Below are 12,645 nucleotides of genomic sequence, written 5' to 3' on the forward strand. Positions count from 1 at the left end.
TGAAGCTTTCTTTCCAAGGGAAATACTAGTCTAAGGAGGTCGACCAGAGAGACTGGAACCAATGATAATGAAGACAGCACAGTGGTTCAGAGTGACAACCAGGAACTCAAAGAGAGTACCAAGAAATAGAGCAAAGCTGAGAAAACCTGAAGACTAGACCTCCAGGATTTACTCGGCTTACTGAGCACTGAGCTTTAGTAATAATTAGCAGAGAATATAAGCGATGAGTAACAGACTGTCTGGGAGGCCCTGACTTTCAAATGGTATCTTGAGATTCTTTTCCAGTACTGGGAATCAGTTTAGCTCTAGAATGAGTAGTGCTAACTATGTCCAAGGCAAGTTAGTAGAGGGAAGCTGCTGAGTTTTGGGATTTCTCATTTTTTATATTTTGCTAGTACATAGCCCTGTCAGGTCAAATCACTGGCATCTGTTCTTCAACTCAACTGCAGCCCATAAATTGCAGGATCATTTACAGTAAATAATCTATCTAGCCCAGGTATATCCAGCTAAAAGCAGTCCTAGGAAATAGTCATCATGAAACAACTTCTCAGGTACATCATTTATCCTTTAGCTAGTACATTCCACTAGTCAATATTTGCAAAGAGTTCTGGCCAAGATGGAAACTACCTGAGGTACCCCTTAGAAACAAATAACAGATTCATGTTAACCCTTTTATTCCTCATAGGGCTTATTTATTAGGCCTACAATGGTTTGGTGGAGAAGAGACTTTGTAAATATGTTGAGCAGTTTAAATAATTATATAAGCTTTATTTTCTATCAAATCTTTACTTAAATTTTTTTCATATATTTACATATATATATGTCAAATAATGAGAGGATCCCTATATTGGCCCCATGTTATAAGAAAGCATGAGTACAATTGAAAATCTTTTGACATGCAATCACTATGATGAGAAAACTTGAGACGATGACATATGAGACAAATCTTGAAAAGTTGAAGGGCATTTAATATGGAGGAGAAGAATTCGACTTCAGAAGGGAAAATGTGAGGCTGAAGAGGTAACATGATATATGTCTTAAAATATCTGATGGACTTGTCTGTGGCAGAGGGGTTAAACTCTTTATGTGTGAACTGAAAAAATGATGAGTGGAAAAAGGCAAATTTCATATTGCCTTCTGATCTCTTTTTTGTTTTGGGAGACAAGGAATGTTCCATTAGTCAGGTGATGAAACACAGGCTGAGCTGGCTGTCATCAGAAACACTGTAGACACATTCAGGATTGATGTGGGTTATCTTAGAGTCAGAATTACATGTGTCCTAGTTTGCCCATGGTAGTGGTGGTTTACTCTTTAATCCAGCTGTGATTATCAATAGTCTGGACCCCTTATATTCTTAAGAGTGCTCTGGTACATTAAATGGTCACCTACTTAGAACAGTGATTTCTCGTCTCTGGTTGAATATTAGAGTAACTCGGAGAGCTTTAAAAATTTTAATGGCTAGACATTGCCCCCACACCAAGTAAAATCAGAATTTTGGAAATGAGGTACAGGTATGTGATGATTTTACAGCTCAACAGGTGATTCTTATGTGCAGCAGGGATTGCTAAATGAGAAGCCAGTCACAAGTAGGCTCTTTCCTTCCATTGCAATCTTAGCTGAATCCTATAATTCTATCTTATGATAAATATGCAGTACTCCACAAAGAAAATAAAACTTGGAACTCTGTTAGTATTCTATATTCAGAAGGGAAAAGCACATTGAGATACAAATTTTCATATATTTAAAAATTCCATCAGTACGCTTTTATTAAAAAGTGAGTTCCTTTTCAACCTTCCAAAAAACCCTGATAATATAAGTGGGAGATAGATTATATTAAGCTTTTACTTTCATTGGGAAAACCTGAGTCCATGAAGATTTCTAAACTACACTTACATTCTTCCTTTTATGAGGTAATTGTTTTGTCAAGTGTTGGGTTAAGAGGTTTACCACGTATTCAACATTGAATTAAATTGATGCATAGTAGATATGGCAGTCATTTAGCGCTCTTATTAGTTTATTAGATGTGCTTCTCTGAAATATTTTACCACTTAGCCCAGAGCCTTTGAATTCAGTTTAATGAGTCCAGCCTTTTTATCAGTTGCTTCTTGAAAATGGTTTCACTTCTAACCCTCGCCATCAAATGATTGCAGGCTACATGCTAATAATGTGTTTTTCTTTTGGTAATTCTTTGGAGCAAAAATAAAACACTCTCAAGTCGATTGTTTCCATGGAATTTTCTTTTAAGTCATGAAGATGGTGTGGATCAGAAAATACCATGTATAAAATCCAAAACCTGATGTTTTTACAGATAAATTTCATCCAAGATTTCCGAAATGTTAACATGCAGGTATATTTTTAATGAAGTTGATACTATTCTATGCCCATTTAAAAACATATGGAATTTTCTTCTTTGCCTTTTTGTGGAACATATTAGGATGTGGGAACTAAAATTATTGGATTTTAAAAGATTGATTATTGCGTCTAGAATCATTGTTCATTGTCCATGGTATCTTGGGCTGAAATGCTGAAAATCCTTTGCTTATTGACATTTGGCTTGAAGACTGGGTAACTCAATAGAGAGACACTGACTCTGTTTTCCCTTTCTGATATAAATTATTTGTTCCTGCCATTGACATGGCAGGCAGCCACTGGTCTTCATTTTCTTTCTCTATATGTGCTCATCGTACCTCCCTTGCCCCAGATTTCAGAAAACATACAAGCAGACAGGAAATCACACAGTATAATTACTTAATGAAACAGAATAAAGTTAGTCACCGAACCCACTGGTGCTAAATAATAACTTCACACGGGAAAGGGGTTCCATCCATATTGCCACTCAGATGCCTGATCCTTTTCTGGCTCCCTCTGGCTCATGTGATGACAAAGTAGATGTTTTCCTATAAAAAAGACAAAAGGATGGGGTGGTTGTGTGAAAGAGAGTGGAATAAATCATGTCGGCATTGAAATTCTGTCTGGCAATTTAGTTCAACTCAGTTGCTGTAGTATTTATGCTTAATAGATATAAGTTGGGTCTGGGTAGAAAAGCAAAATTAGCATGTCCAAAGTGATCAAGTTTACTCACAGTTATTTCTGTTTTAGTTGGTTGAACAATGTAACCTTTCTCTGGTTTCAAGAGACCTCTGACAGTAATGCAAAGTGCTTTTGCTCAGCAGTCTCTTAAAGGAGGACACATCTTCCTTCTCAGACTAAGTAATAAAGGCCATTCTCATTTTCTACTGATACTAATTCTCAAAACCTTCTCTCAGAATTTGCTCCAACACAGAAACACATTTCCCGGGTTTATGAGCTTTATTTAATCTTGAGACATTTTTCTCTTCAGTCTTGCATCTAGCCCTTTTCATATGTATGTGATTATATGTGTATGCATGTATTTATTTGTTTAGGGCTTCATTATATATTTGCATCCCCAACTTTTTATGGCATCAGTAAAAAAAGCTTTTGCATACATAAGAAATAGAGCAAAATTATAGAAGTTAATAATGGCAGTGAAAGAATAAATAAAGGAAAATGTGGGGACATAGATTGGAGCCTTTCATGGGGCCAAAACACATATAACTTAATTACCTAAATACTTGTTAATGATTGAGCTATTAATCGGACCCTGAGGAGCCAACATGAAAGGATAAACCTGTTCAGTCACACAGTTCACAAGGACCGTAAGATAAAATCAAACTAATTGCTCAAGGGAGATATAACTAATCTTAACACTGAGACCAGTGTGTTATTACCCCCAGGAGCTTTTAAAAAGTGATTTGAAGCAATCTAATAAATAAATAATGTCCTTGGCAATGTTATATCCATGGTTAATTTTTTTTTTTTTTACTTCTGAACCAAGAGTTTCTGAGGTATTGATTTATAGTGTCATTGTTAACATTGATAATGATGTATCACATGTTTTAATAATACTACTGATAATTATTATCAGCATATCCATATGTAGATTAAATGGCTGATGTATAAAGGTCAAGGAAGCCTCCATACCCTACGTATGTGCATTTTTGTGTCAGGACAAGTACCTTTCACTCTACCCATATATTAAAGAGTCCTTTCGTATATTTGAATATCAACTGTATTAGTTAGGGTTCTCTAGAGAAACAGAATCAACAGGAAACACTTGCAAATATAAAATTTGTAAAAGTGTCTCACGTGACCGTGGGAATGCAGAGTCCAAAATCTGCAGGACAGGCTGTGAAGCCGATGACTCCGATGGAGGGTTTGGATGAACTCCACAGGAGAGGCTCGCCAGCCGAAGCAGGAAGGGAGCTTGTCTCTTCTGAATCCTCCTTAAAAGGCTTCCCGTGATTAGATTAAGCATCATTCATTAAAGAAGACACTCCCCTTGGCTGATTACAAATGGGATCAGCTGTGGATGCAGCTGACATGATCATGAGTTAATTATATGAAATGTCCTCATTGCAACAGACAGGCCAGCACTCGCCCAACCAGAAAACAGGTACCACTACTTGGCCAAGTTGACACATGAACCTAACCATAACACCATCTTTATGCATGCATACATAAAAGACCAACATCTAACTTTTTGTCAATTAAGTGATATATAGATATGGAAGAGCTCCACCTTTGAAACTTAATTTCTAAGTTTTGATTTGCATAATACTTACACTGTTTAGGAAGATCTTGTCCCCTTTCCATACTGACAAAAAGGTAATGCCAACAGGACTTGTTGAGTACTAGATGTGGGTTTTGAGAGAAAGAAAAGAGTTGAGGATAACTGTGAGGTTTGAACTGAACAAAGAGAAGGGTGGAGGTGGGAAAGATGATGGGGGTGGGGAGATGATGGGAGGTGAGATAAAGGGTTAGTTTGGATAAATATATATATATACCATTTCTACCTTAGGGCTCTTAAATTTATAACTCCCAAGCAGACTCTTAAGTTTACTACGTCCCTGAGACATCCAAGTGGACATTTTGAGGAGGGAGTTGGATATGAGGGTCTGGAGTTTGGAAGTGTAGTCTGGTTGAGAGTTATAAATTTAGGAATCTAAAGTATACACAATATTTAAAACCATAATGTTTACAAATGACTGAGTATAAGACAGGGAAGAGGAGAGATCCAAAGGCTGAAATCTGGAGCTTTTCAGTCATAGGAGTTTGGAAAGGGGAGGACAAGTCAGTAAATGGGATTGAGAAGTGACCAGTGATAAACACAGAAAACCAGAAAAGTAAACTTTCTTGGAAGCCAAACAATGAAAGTGTTTCGATGTTTCAGGGAGGAGTAAGTGATCAACTGAAAAGTCACAAAAAAGGAAAGCAAAGAATGAGCCATTAGATTTAGAAAAGTGGAGGTCAACAGTGACATTTAAAAAAGCAATTCTGGTGGAATGGTGAGGGAAAACTGTCTGACCTGAATGAGTTTAAGAGAAAATGAGAGGAAAGGAATTGAAGGTGGTAAACCTCAACAACTTTTGGGAAAGTTTTATTACAGAGGAAAGCAGAAGGATGCAATTACAGCTGGAGAGGGAAGTGGGATAAGAAGCAAAAAGCATTTTATATGGGATAAATCACAGCATGTTTTTTTGCTGATAGGAATATTCCATAGAGAAAGATAATCGATAAAGGGGGAATTTCTGGAGGATGCCCTTGAGTAAGGGACAATGGGGTCTACCAGGGGGAATGGCCTTAGTAATGTGCAGTCAGTTTATCCACAGTATAAGGAAGGATGGCCAAGAATAGATTGATGCTTGCAGGTAATTGTTGTAGTGAAACAGGAAACAAAGTCAACAGCTGAGAGTGAAGACTGGGGAGGAGAGGTTATCCGTTTGAGGGCACAGGAGGAGGTATGTGATAGTTATCTGGAGAAATATGATTGATCACCGGGTTTCCTTAAAGACCCAACTGAAATTCAAATGCATACATTTCAAGTGAGACTTGTCAGCATGCTTCTGTGTATTTCTCCAGCCATGTCAGCTGTTGGGGTACGGGGTTGTGGCAAAAGAATTTAGTTTCATTTAGGGGTGGGGAGTAAAAAAGACAAATAGCTTAATAGGATCATAAAAAAGTTTTGTCCTTTAGGCCTTCCTCAAAGGGTCTTAGGGACTCTGAATACTCTCTAGAGCACACTCTGATAATGGCTATTCTCAGTAATACATAATTAAAAGCTGAAACAAAAAAAAGATTAACTAACACAACATTTAGAAATCATTCCATTCTACATATGCAATCAGTAATTCTTAATATTATCACATAGATGTATGATCATCATTTCTTAGTACATTTGCATCGATTTAGAAAAAGAAATAGTAAGACAACAGAAAAAGAAATAAAATGATAATATAGAGAAAAAATAAAATTAAAAAATATGAAAAGTGTATATAAAAAAACACACAAACAAACAAAAAAAAACCTTGTGTAGCTATACTAATATTGGACAAAATAGACTTTAAGGCAAAAGCTGTTATATTAGACAAAGAAAGACATTATATATTAATAAAAGGGAAATTCACCGAGATGAAATAACCATAATAAATGTATGCACCTAACCATGGTGCCCGAAAATACATGAAGCAAACACTGGCAAAACTGAAGGGAGAAATAGACACCTCTATAATAGTTGGAGACTTCAATACACCACTCTTATCAATAGACGTCTATACTTAAGGTCAATAAGGAAACAAAGTACTTGAATAATATGATAAATGAACTAGACCTAATAGATATATACAGAATATTGTGCTCCCAAACAGGAGGATACACATTCTTCTCAAGTGCACAAGGTCCATTCTCCAGGATAGATCACATGTTAGGTCACAAAAAAAGAAAAAAAAAAAAAAAGCTGAAACAAACATGTCCTTTGACTCTAAAAGAAGTCTGATTGTGTTGAACAGGGAAACAAAATTGGCCAACAGTTTAATAAGAGTAAAAACATTGACCTTAAACATGGCATTGGCGAAATTTAAGGGACTCTGGAGTTCAACTATTCCAATTTCTCCACTGTACTATTCTGGAAGCTGAGGTCCAAAGAAGGACAATCAGTGGTCTCAGTGCTGTATAGGGATACAGCTAAATGTGTTTTAAATAAAAAATGTAAATCCACTAATTTGAGTTCTTGTCAAAACAATGACATGTTTGCGGTTATGAAAAACGAATACTTTAAATACCACAATCTAGAGTCTAGATTTTACACCCTTTCAGACCAAACTCTAATATTTTCTTCTGGACCACGCTATTCAAACCCCACTAATTTTATCCAGAGGCAGTTGCTTAGAGAGGAGGCATAAAACCTGGAAGGGATTAAAAGTTGCTTTCAGTTTTTCTTTGTAATTTCAAATCCTTTTAGTTATGGAGATACTGTAGTATATTAGTCATTTTCTTCAAGAACATCAAAGGCAAAAAGTTAAGAAAAGAAGAGAAAGTCATAGAAAACCATTACAGAGTTGAGAGTTTTCTAAAATCCATTTTCTTTACTACCCATGGTAATAAGCATCTGTTTGACAACAAACGTTATTTAATGAGCATCACTTGTAGCTGCTGCAAATCTTCACCATCCATTGCACACTTTAATTACAAACTAAGAAACAGTGAAAATCCCAGCTGCATCTTTAAAGGAAATTTGAAATCAATGTAAGTGTTATTATCCCATGCCAAATGCAACCGGTATATACCTACCATTACACACATACAGTTTTCTCCCCTGTTTTGAGCATGTTTGGAGAAAGGAGAAAAATATCATCTGCTGTGTTTTAAACAGAAAGCATATTCATTATTCAGTGTATTTGCATGGTGGAGGTAATATATAATCAGTAAGGTAACTAGAAATTTAAAATCTGTCAGTAGGAATTTGGCAACACGTGTTCCATGTCCTTTCCCTCACTCCTAGCCCCCTAAACTTTTATAACAGCCATTTTTTTTTCTCATTTTGAAGACAGTGGTAACAGAAAGAGAAAGAACAACCAACTGTACTCAACCTGTGAAGCTTTAAGCCCTTGTCTATTGCCATTTGTCTCCTCCAATGAACAACATGGTAACATATCTCATTATATGGTCATCTTCAGTAAGCTTGTAAGCTTTCACTAAAGTTAAACAAGGTGAAAGTTGCATACAAAGAACATTTACTGGAGCCTTAGAAAGGTCCTATAGAACAAACAACATTCATTGAACAAATATTTGATCACCTAATACAATGATTCTCAATCCTGGCTACATATTAATACTACCAGGGAAGATTTTAAAATACACAGATGCCCTGGATGCATCCAGATCAATTAAATCAGTACCTCTAGGATAAAAATCAGCAATAGAACTGTTTTAACTCCCCCAAGTTATTTTAACATGCTAGAAACTGCTCTATCCACTGAAGTTGAACAAAGCATGGTCTTTACCTTCAAAGAGCTCACAGACTTATATAGAAGACAAATATACACATAGAGAATTGCATTATACCATCATATGAGATATAATATGATTTTAGGCTATTGTATATTACGTGCTGATAACTGTATGTATGTTTCTTGTCCATACAATCATGTAAAGTTAGCATTACCACCAGTTTACAAATAGCAATCTTAAATTTCAAAGAGTTTAGCAAATTGTCCAAGGCCATATACCAGTAAATGGTACAATGGATATTGAACCTATATGTCTCCGAGTCCAAAGCTTGGACTCTTTCCACTATGTCCAACTGTTTCAGGAAGGCTGTTCAGAGTTGACTGTCTACAGGCCAGTAGATTTGGCCCGTTGAGCAAAGAGATAAGGAGATTGTGAAGAGAGAGAGAACTTGGAAAAGACACAGAGGCATGAAGGAGCATGGCTTGTTTGGAAATTTCACATAGCTACATGTGGCTACCTAGAGTGGTCATTACAAATATGTGTGGGAAATGATAGGAGGTGAAATCATAAAGGTAATCCAGGATTATATCATGGATGTTAAATCTCTATTTAAACATCAAAACGAACAACATAAAACCAAAGAGAAGATAACAGATAAATTTACGGTGGCTTTGAATGGATACCCAATATTTTGTCTGCCCAGCAACCTCCTTTGCCCTGGGAACATTAAGCCCCATTTTTGAGATATGCCCTACTTTTTTCTTCACCTGTATGGTTACTTGATTCTTATTTGTCCTTTCCTGACTCTGATCCACCACTGTTTATTGGTTCAGGGGTACACCACTGGAAATCACTGTCCTTCTGGCCTAGAAGTGAGGAAGAAATTTAGTTCCTTGTCAGCCCATAGAGGCTGTGGGAAGTGAAGCTCAGTTTCCACTGAATGGAGGGAAAGAGAAAGACACGTACATTCATGGAGAAGCAGAGACAAGCGCTGGAGACAGAGAGTCCCTGTTCTTTAAGTACAGCTATAATTTCTATTTGTAATAATTTTGATATCCTACCTTATTTGGCAGTAACAAAGAGCCCCCAAATCTTAGTAGTTTAAATAATACAGACCTATTTCTCATCCATACTACATATCTATCGTGGATCAGTGGAGAACTTTGCTCATCATAGTCACATGCAGTCCTCAAGTTTAAGGAGAAGACTCATCTCCAATGCAGGAGGGAAATGAGCAAGTTCTGAGGAGTCTCTTGCCAATAATTAAATGCTCTAGCCTATAAATGCTTTATATCACTTCTGTTCACAAATAATTGATAAGGAATAGTTACATTGCCACACTTAATCACAAGGAAGCCATGAAGCACATACCATACACCCAGATTGGGGGAGAACCAGAAAATAATTCATCTAACATCACTGATGACTATCACATTAGCCATTCCACAGATGGTTTGCTACTGAGTTCTGCTACTATCCTTCCTATAAGTCCCCTTTAAATTTAGATTATTACTTTTTAAAAACATTTTTATTGAAAAACATATATACAAAAAAGAAGCAATAATTTCCAGAGTACATTTTAACAAGCAGTTACAGAACAGATTTCAAAGTTTGGTATGGGTTACCATTCCACATCTTCAGGTTATGCCTCCAGCTGCCTCAAAACACTGAAACTAAAAGAAATATCATCCTTGTGATTCAGCAGTTATACTTGTTTGTTAAATCCTACCTTTGTTATAATGCTGCCTTCTCCCTTGATCCTCCTCCCAATCAACAGGATTCTTTGGGCTGTGCCCTTCCTAACCTTTCCATGTTGAAAAGGGGCATCAACAATACAGGATAGAGGGATGGAATTAGTTGATGTTCTCGGAGAGGCTGGCCCCTCTGGGTTTCAGGACTTATCTGACCTAGGAACCACCTGGAGGTTGTAGGTTTCAAGAAAGTAAACTTAGTACATGAAACTTTTGTACAGTCTCAGTTAGAGTCCTAGCTGTTCTTTAGGGTTGAAAGGAATGGTGTTAATTGGGGTAAGGGAACCATTGCAATGAGCACTATCTAGCAGGAGCTTGCCTAAAAGTAGCCTCCAGAATATCCTCTCAACTCCATTGGAAATAATGTAACCACCGATACTTTATTTTGTTGCTTTTCTTTTCCCTCTTTTAGTCCAGAAGGCATTGTCAATCTCACAGTGCCAGGATCAGCAGGCTCAACCCTGGGAATCATGTCCCATACCGTCAGGGAGATTTTCACCCCTGAATGTTATGTCCCACCTAAGGCGGAAGGTAATAATTTTCTTTGCAGAGTTGGGCTTAGAGAGATACAGGCCACATCTGAGCAGCCAAAGGGATTTCCTGGAAGCAACTCTTAGGCATAATTATAGGTAGTCTTAGCTTCTCTGCTATAGAAATAAGTTTCGTAAGGGCAGGCCTTGAAATCAAGGGCTTGGTCTGTTTTCTTAGGAGTCCCTAATGATTGAAAGAGTACCAGGAGTTTCCCAGATGGGAAAATTTAGTATTTCCATGTTTTTTCCTCTAGTCCCTCAAGGGACTCTAGCAATACTTTTTAATTATCAGCCCAACATAGTCTGGTACTTTTAATTTTTAAATTCTTGAAATAAAAATGTCCATAAGGCAAATGACGCTAAAAGACTTTAAAGAAAGACAGGAGCTCTACCTGTCATTCCCTGTCCTGCTCTCTGGTCATTTTCAAATCTTTAAGGTGCTTCTTTCCTCTGTTATGTCAATAGCTGTCCCACTATCCGCCCTCATTTTGCCCAAAATGTGTTGACATCTCTTTATGTAAAACACTCTCATGGGCCAAGAGTTTTCTTTTAGAATGGTTACCCCTGGCAACAACTGTGACATATCTGGTATTGTTTCCTTTCCCATTTACATTATTTTGAGATTTTATGCTTAAAAAAATTCTTTACCATTGTTCTGATGGGGTTCAGGATGGAACAGAAATAAATGAAAATAGATTAAATATGTTATCTTTACAATCTCTCTCATCCCGCTTTTCCTTAAGTTCTAATTGAGTTTCACTCACTTGAAACCGAAACAGAACCAAGGAATACAGAACTCTTTAAGCCTCTGGACCTGCAAACTGTGCAGCAGCTATGAGGATACAATTCTGTGGAATTAAGTGTATTTGAAAGTGAATATTAAAAATCATATTATAGTATGTTTTCATATCAACCTTGATTTTACAGGTAGAAAACACAATTTGAAGAATCTATGAAATATTCTCAAATTACATATATTTGTATTATATCATTTTCAGGATTCTTTCCACCTAGCTCAAGAATTACAATAGAAAAGCCCAGAATTGGGACTCAACTGAGAGAAATAAATTATTTTTAGTTTTGTCAGGTCATTGATTTTATGACAATGGCTTATTTTTCCCTAGGCTTCAGAAAGCTTTCCAACTTTTATCCTTCCTTTCTTCTGTTTGGTAGTGAGAAGCCCTCTGGGCTCTCATACATATAGATTTTTTTTCAATAAGGTTTAAAAGTCACTTGAGAATCTTCTAAGAATATCAGAATGACAGATTAAAGGGTAGTTTTCTTACAGGCCAGAATACACACTCTATTGTATATACAGAAACTATTTTTTAGATTTTTATAGCTATTTGTGGATATTCCACAGATGATAATTAAGAGAAATGTTATGTTTTTTTTACGGTCACCATGACTCAGAGAGAAAAAACCTCTGTGATTGACTGTTTTTCTAACACTCAGAGAAAATGTAATAGGGCTAGGAATATATTTTTATATTTTAACTTAGGAGCTTTGTTATGCTAACATGGTTTGCAGCCCTTTTCTGTTTCCATTGGGAGTATCATATTAATGGCAATTTTTCAGGCACCTGGAATGTAAATTGTTATTGCACTGGAGTACTTCTAGCTTAATGAAAATTTCCAGCATGCTGCTTTGAATTATACATATACATATAATTGTACAGAAAACTTTTATTAAAATATTGGGAAGGTATTCTCTTTAAAAAAGTTAAAATGAATTCAGAGTATAATAATTACAAGAATTTATCTCTTTGGTCATTAGACTACTCTTCCAACCCCTTTCCCCCCACCACTTTTGTTAGGTCCTATTATTCTAGTAATTCCCATTAAAGTAGTGAACTTAGGATATTTGTTAAGAATGATGGAACTACTTTTTCCTTTATAAGATTTTCTGTGATGAATAAGGTTAAGGCAGTAGAGAGGTATTACAAATTTCAGAGTAAGAAAATTAATTTAGGAAAGGTAAAGGTGGGTAGTGAACTAACCCAACGTGGATTTCTTTTCTTCCAAACTCCCCTTACATCTGTTTGAGTGGAGAACTGT

General features: G+C 36.4%; 1 long non-coding RNA gene across 1 annotated transcript; it reads right to left on the minus strand.

Moving 5' to 3' along the window:
- Positions 1 to 2,722: 2,722 nt before the first annotated feature.
- Positions 2,723 to 11,123, minus strand: LOC143662684 (uncharacterized). The gene is made up of 4 exons (XR_013165540.1): positions 10,981 to 11,123; positions 10,037 to 10,225; positions 4,644 to 4,712; positions 2,723 to 2,897 (listed from the first exon to the last, which is right to left on the minus strand). It is a non-coding gene; the product is annotated as an uncharacterized LOC143662684 (long non-coding RNA).
- Between the last annotated feature and the right edge of the window lie 1,522 nt (positions 11,124 to 12,645).

This window comes from Tamandua tetradactyla, chromosome 18 (assembly GCF_023851605.1).
Source record: "Tamandua tetradactyla isolate mTamTet1 chromosome 18, mTamTet1.pri, whole genome shotgun sequence".
NCBI classification, from domain to species: domain Eukaryota; kingdom Metazoa; phylum Chordata; class Mammalia; order Pilosa; family Myrmecophagidae; genus Tamandua; species Tamandua tetradactyla.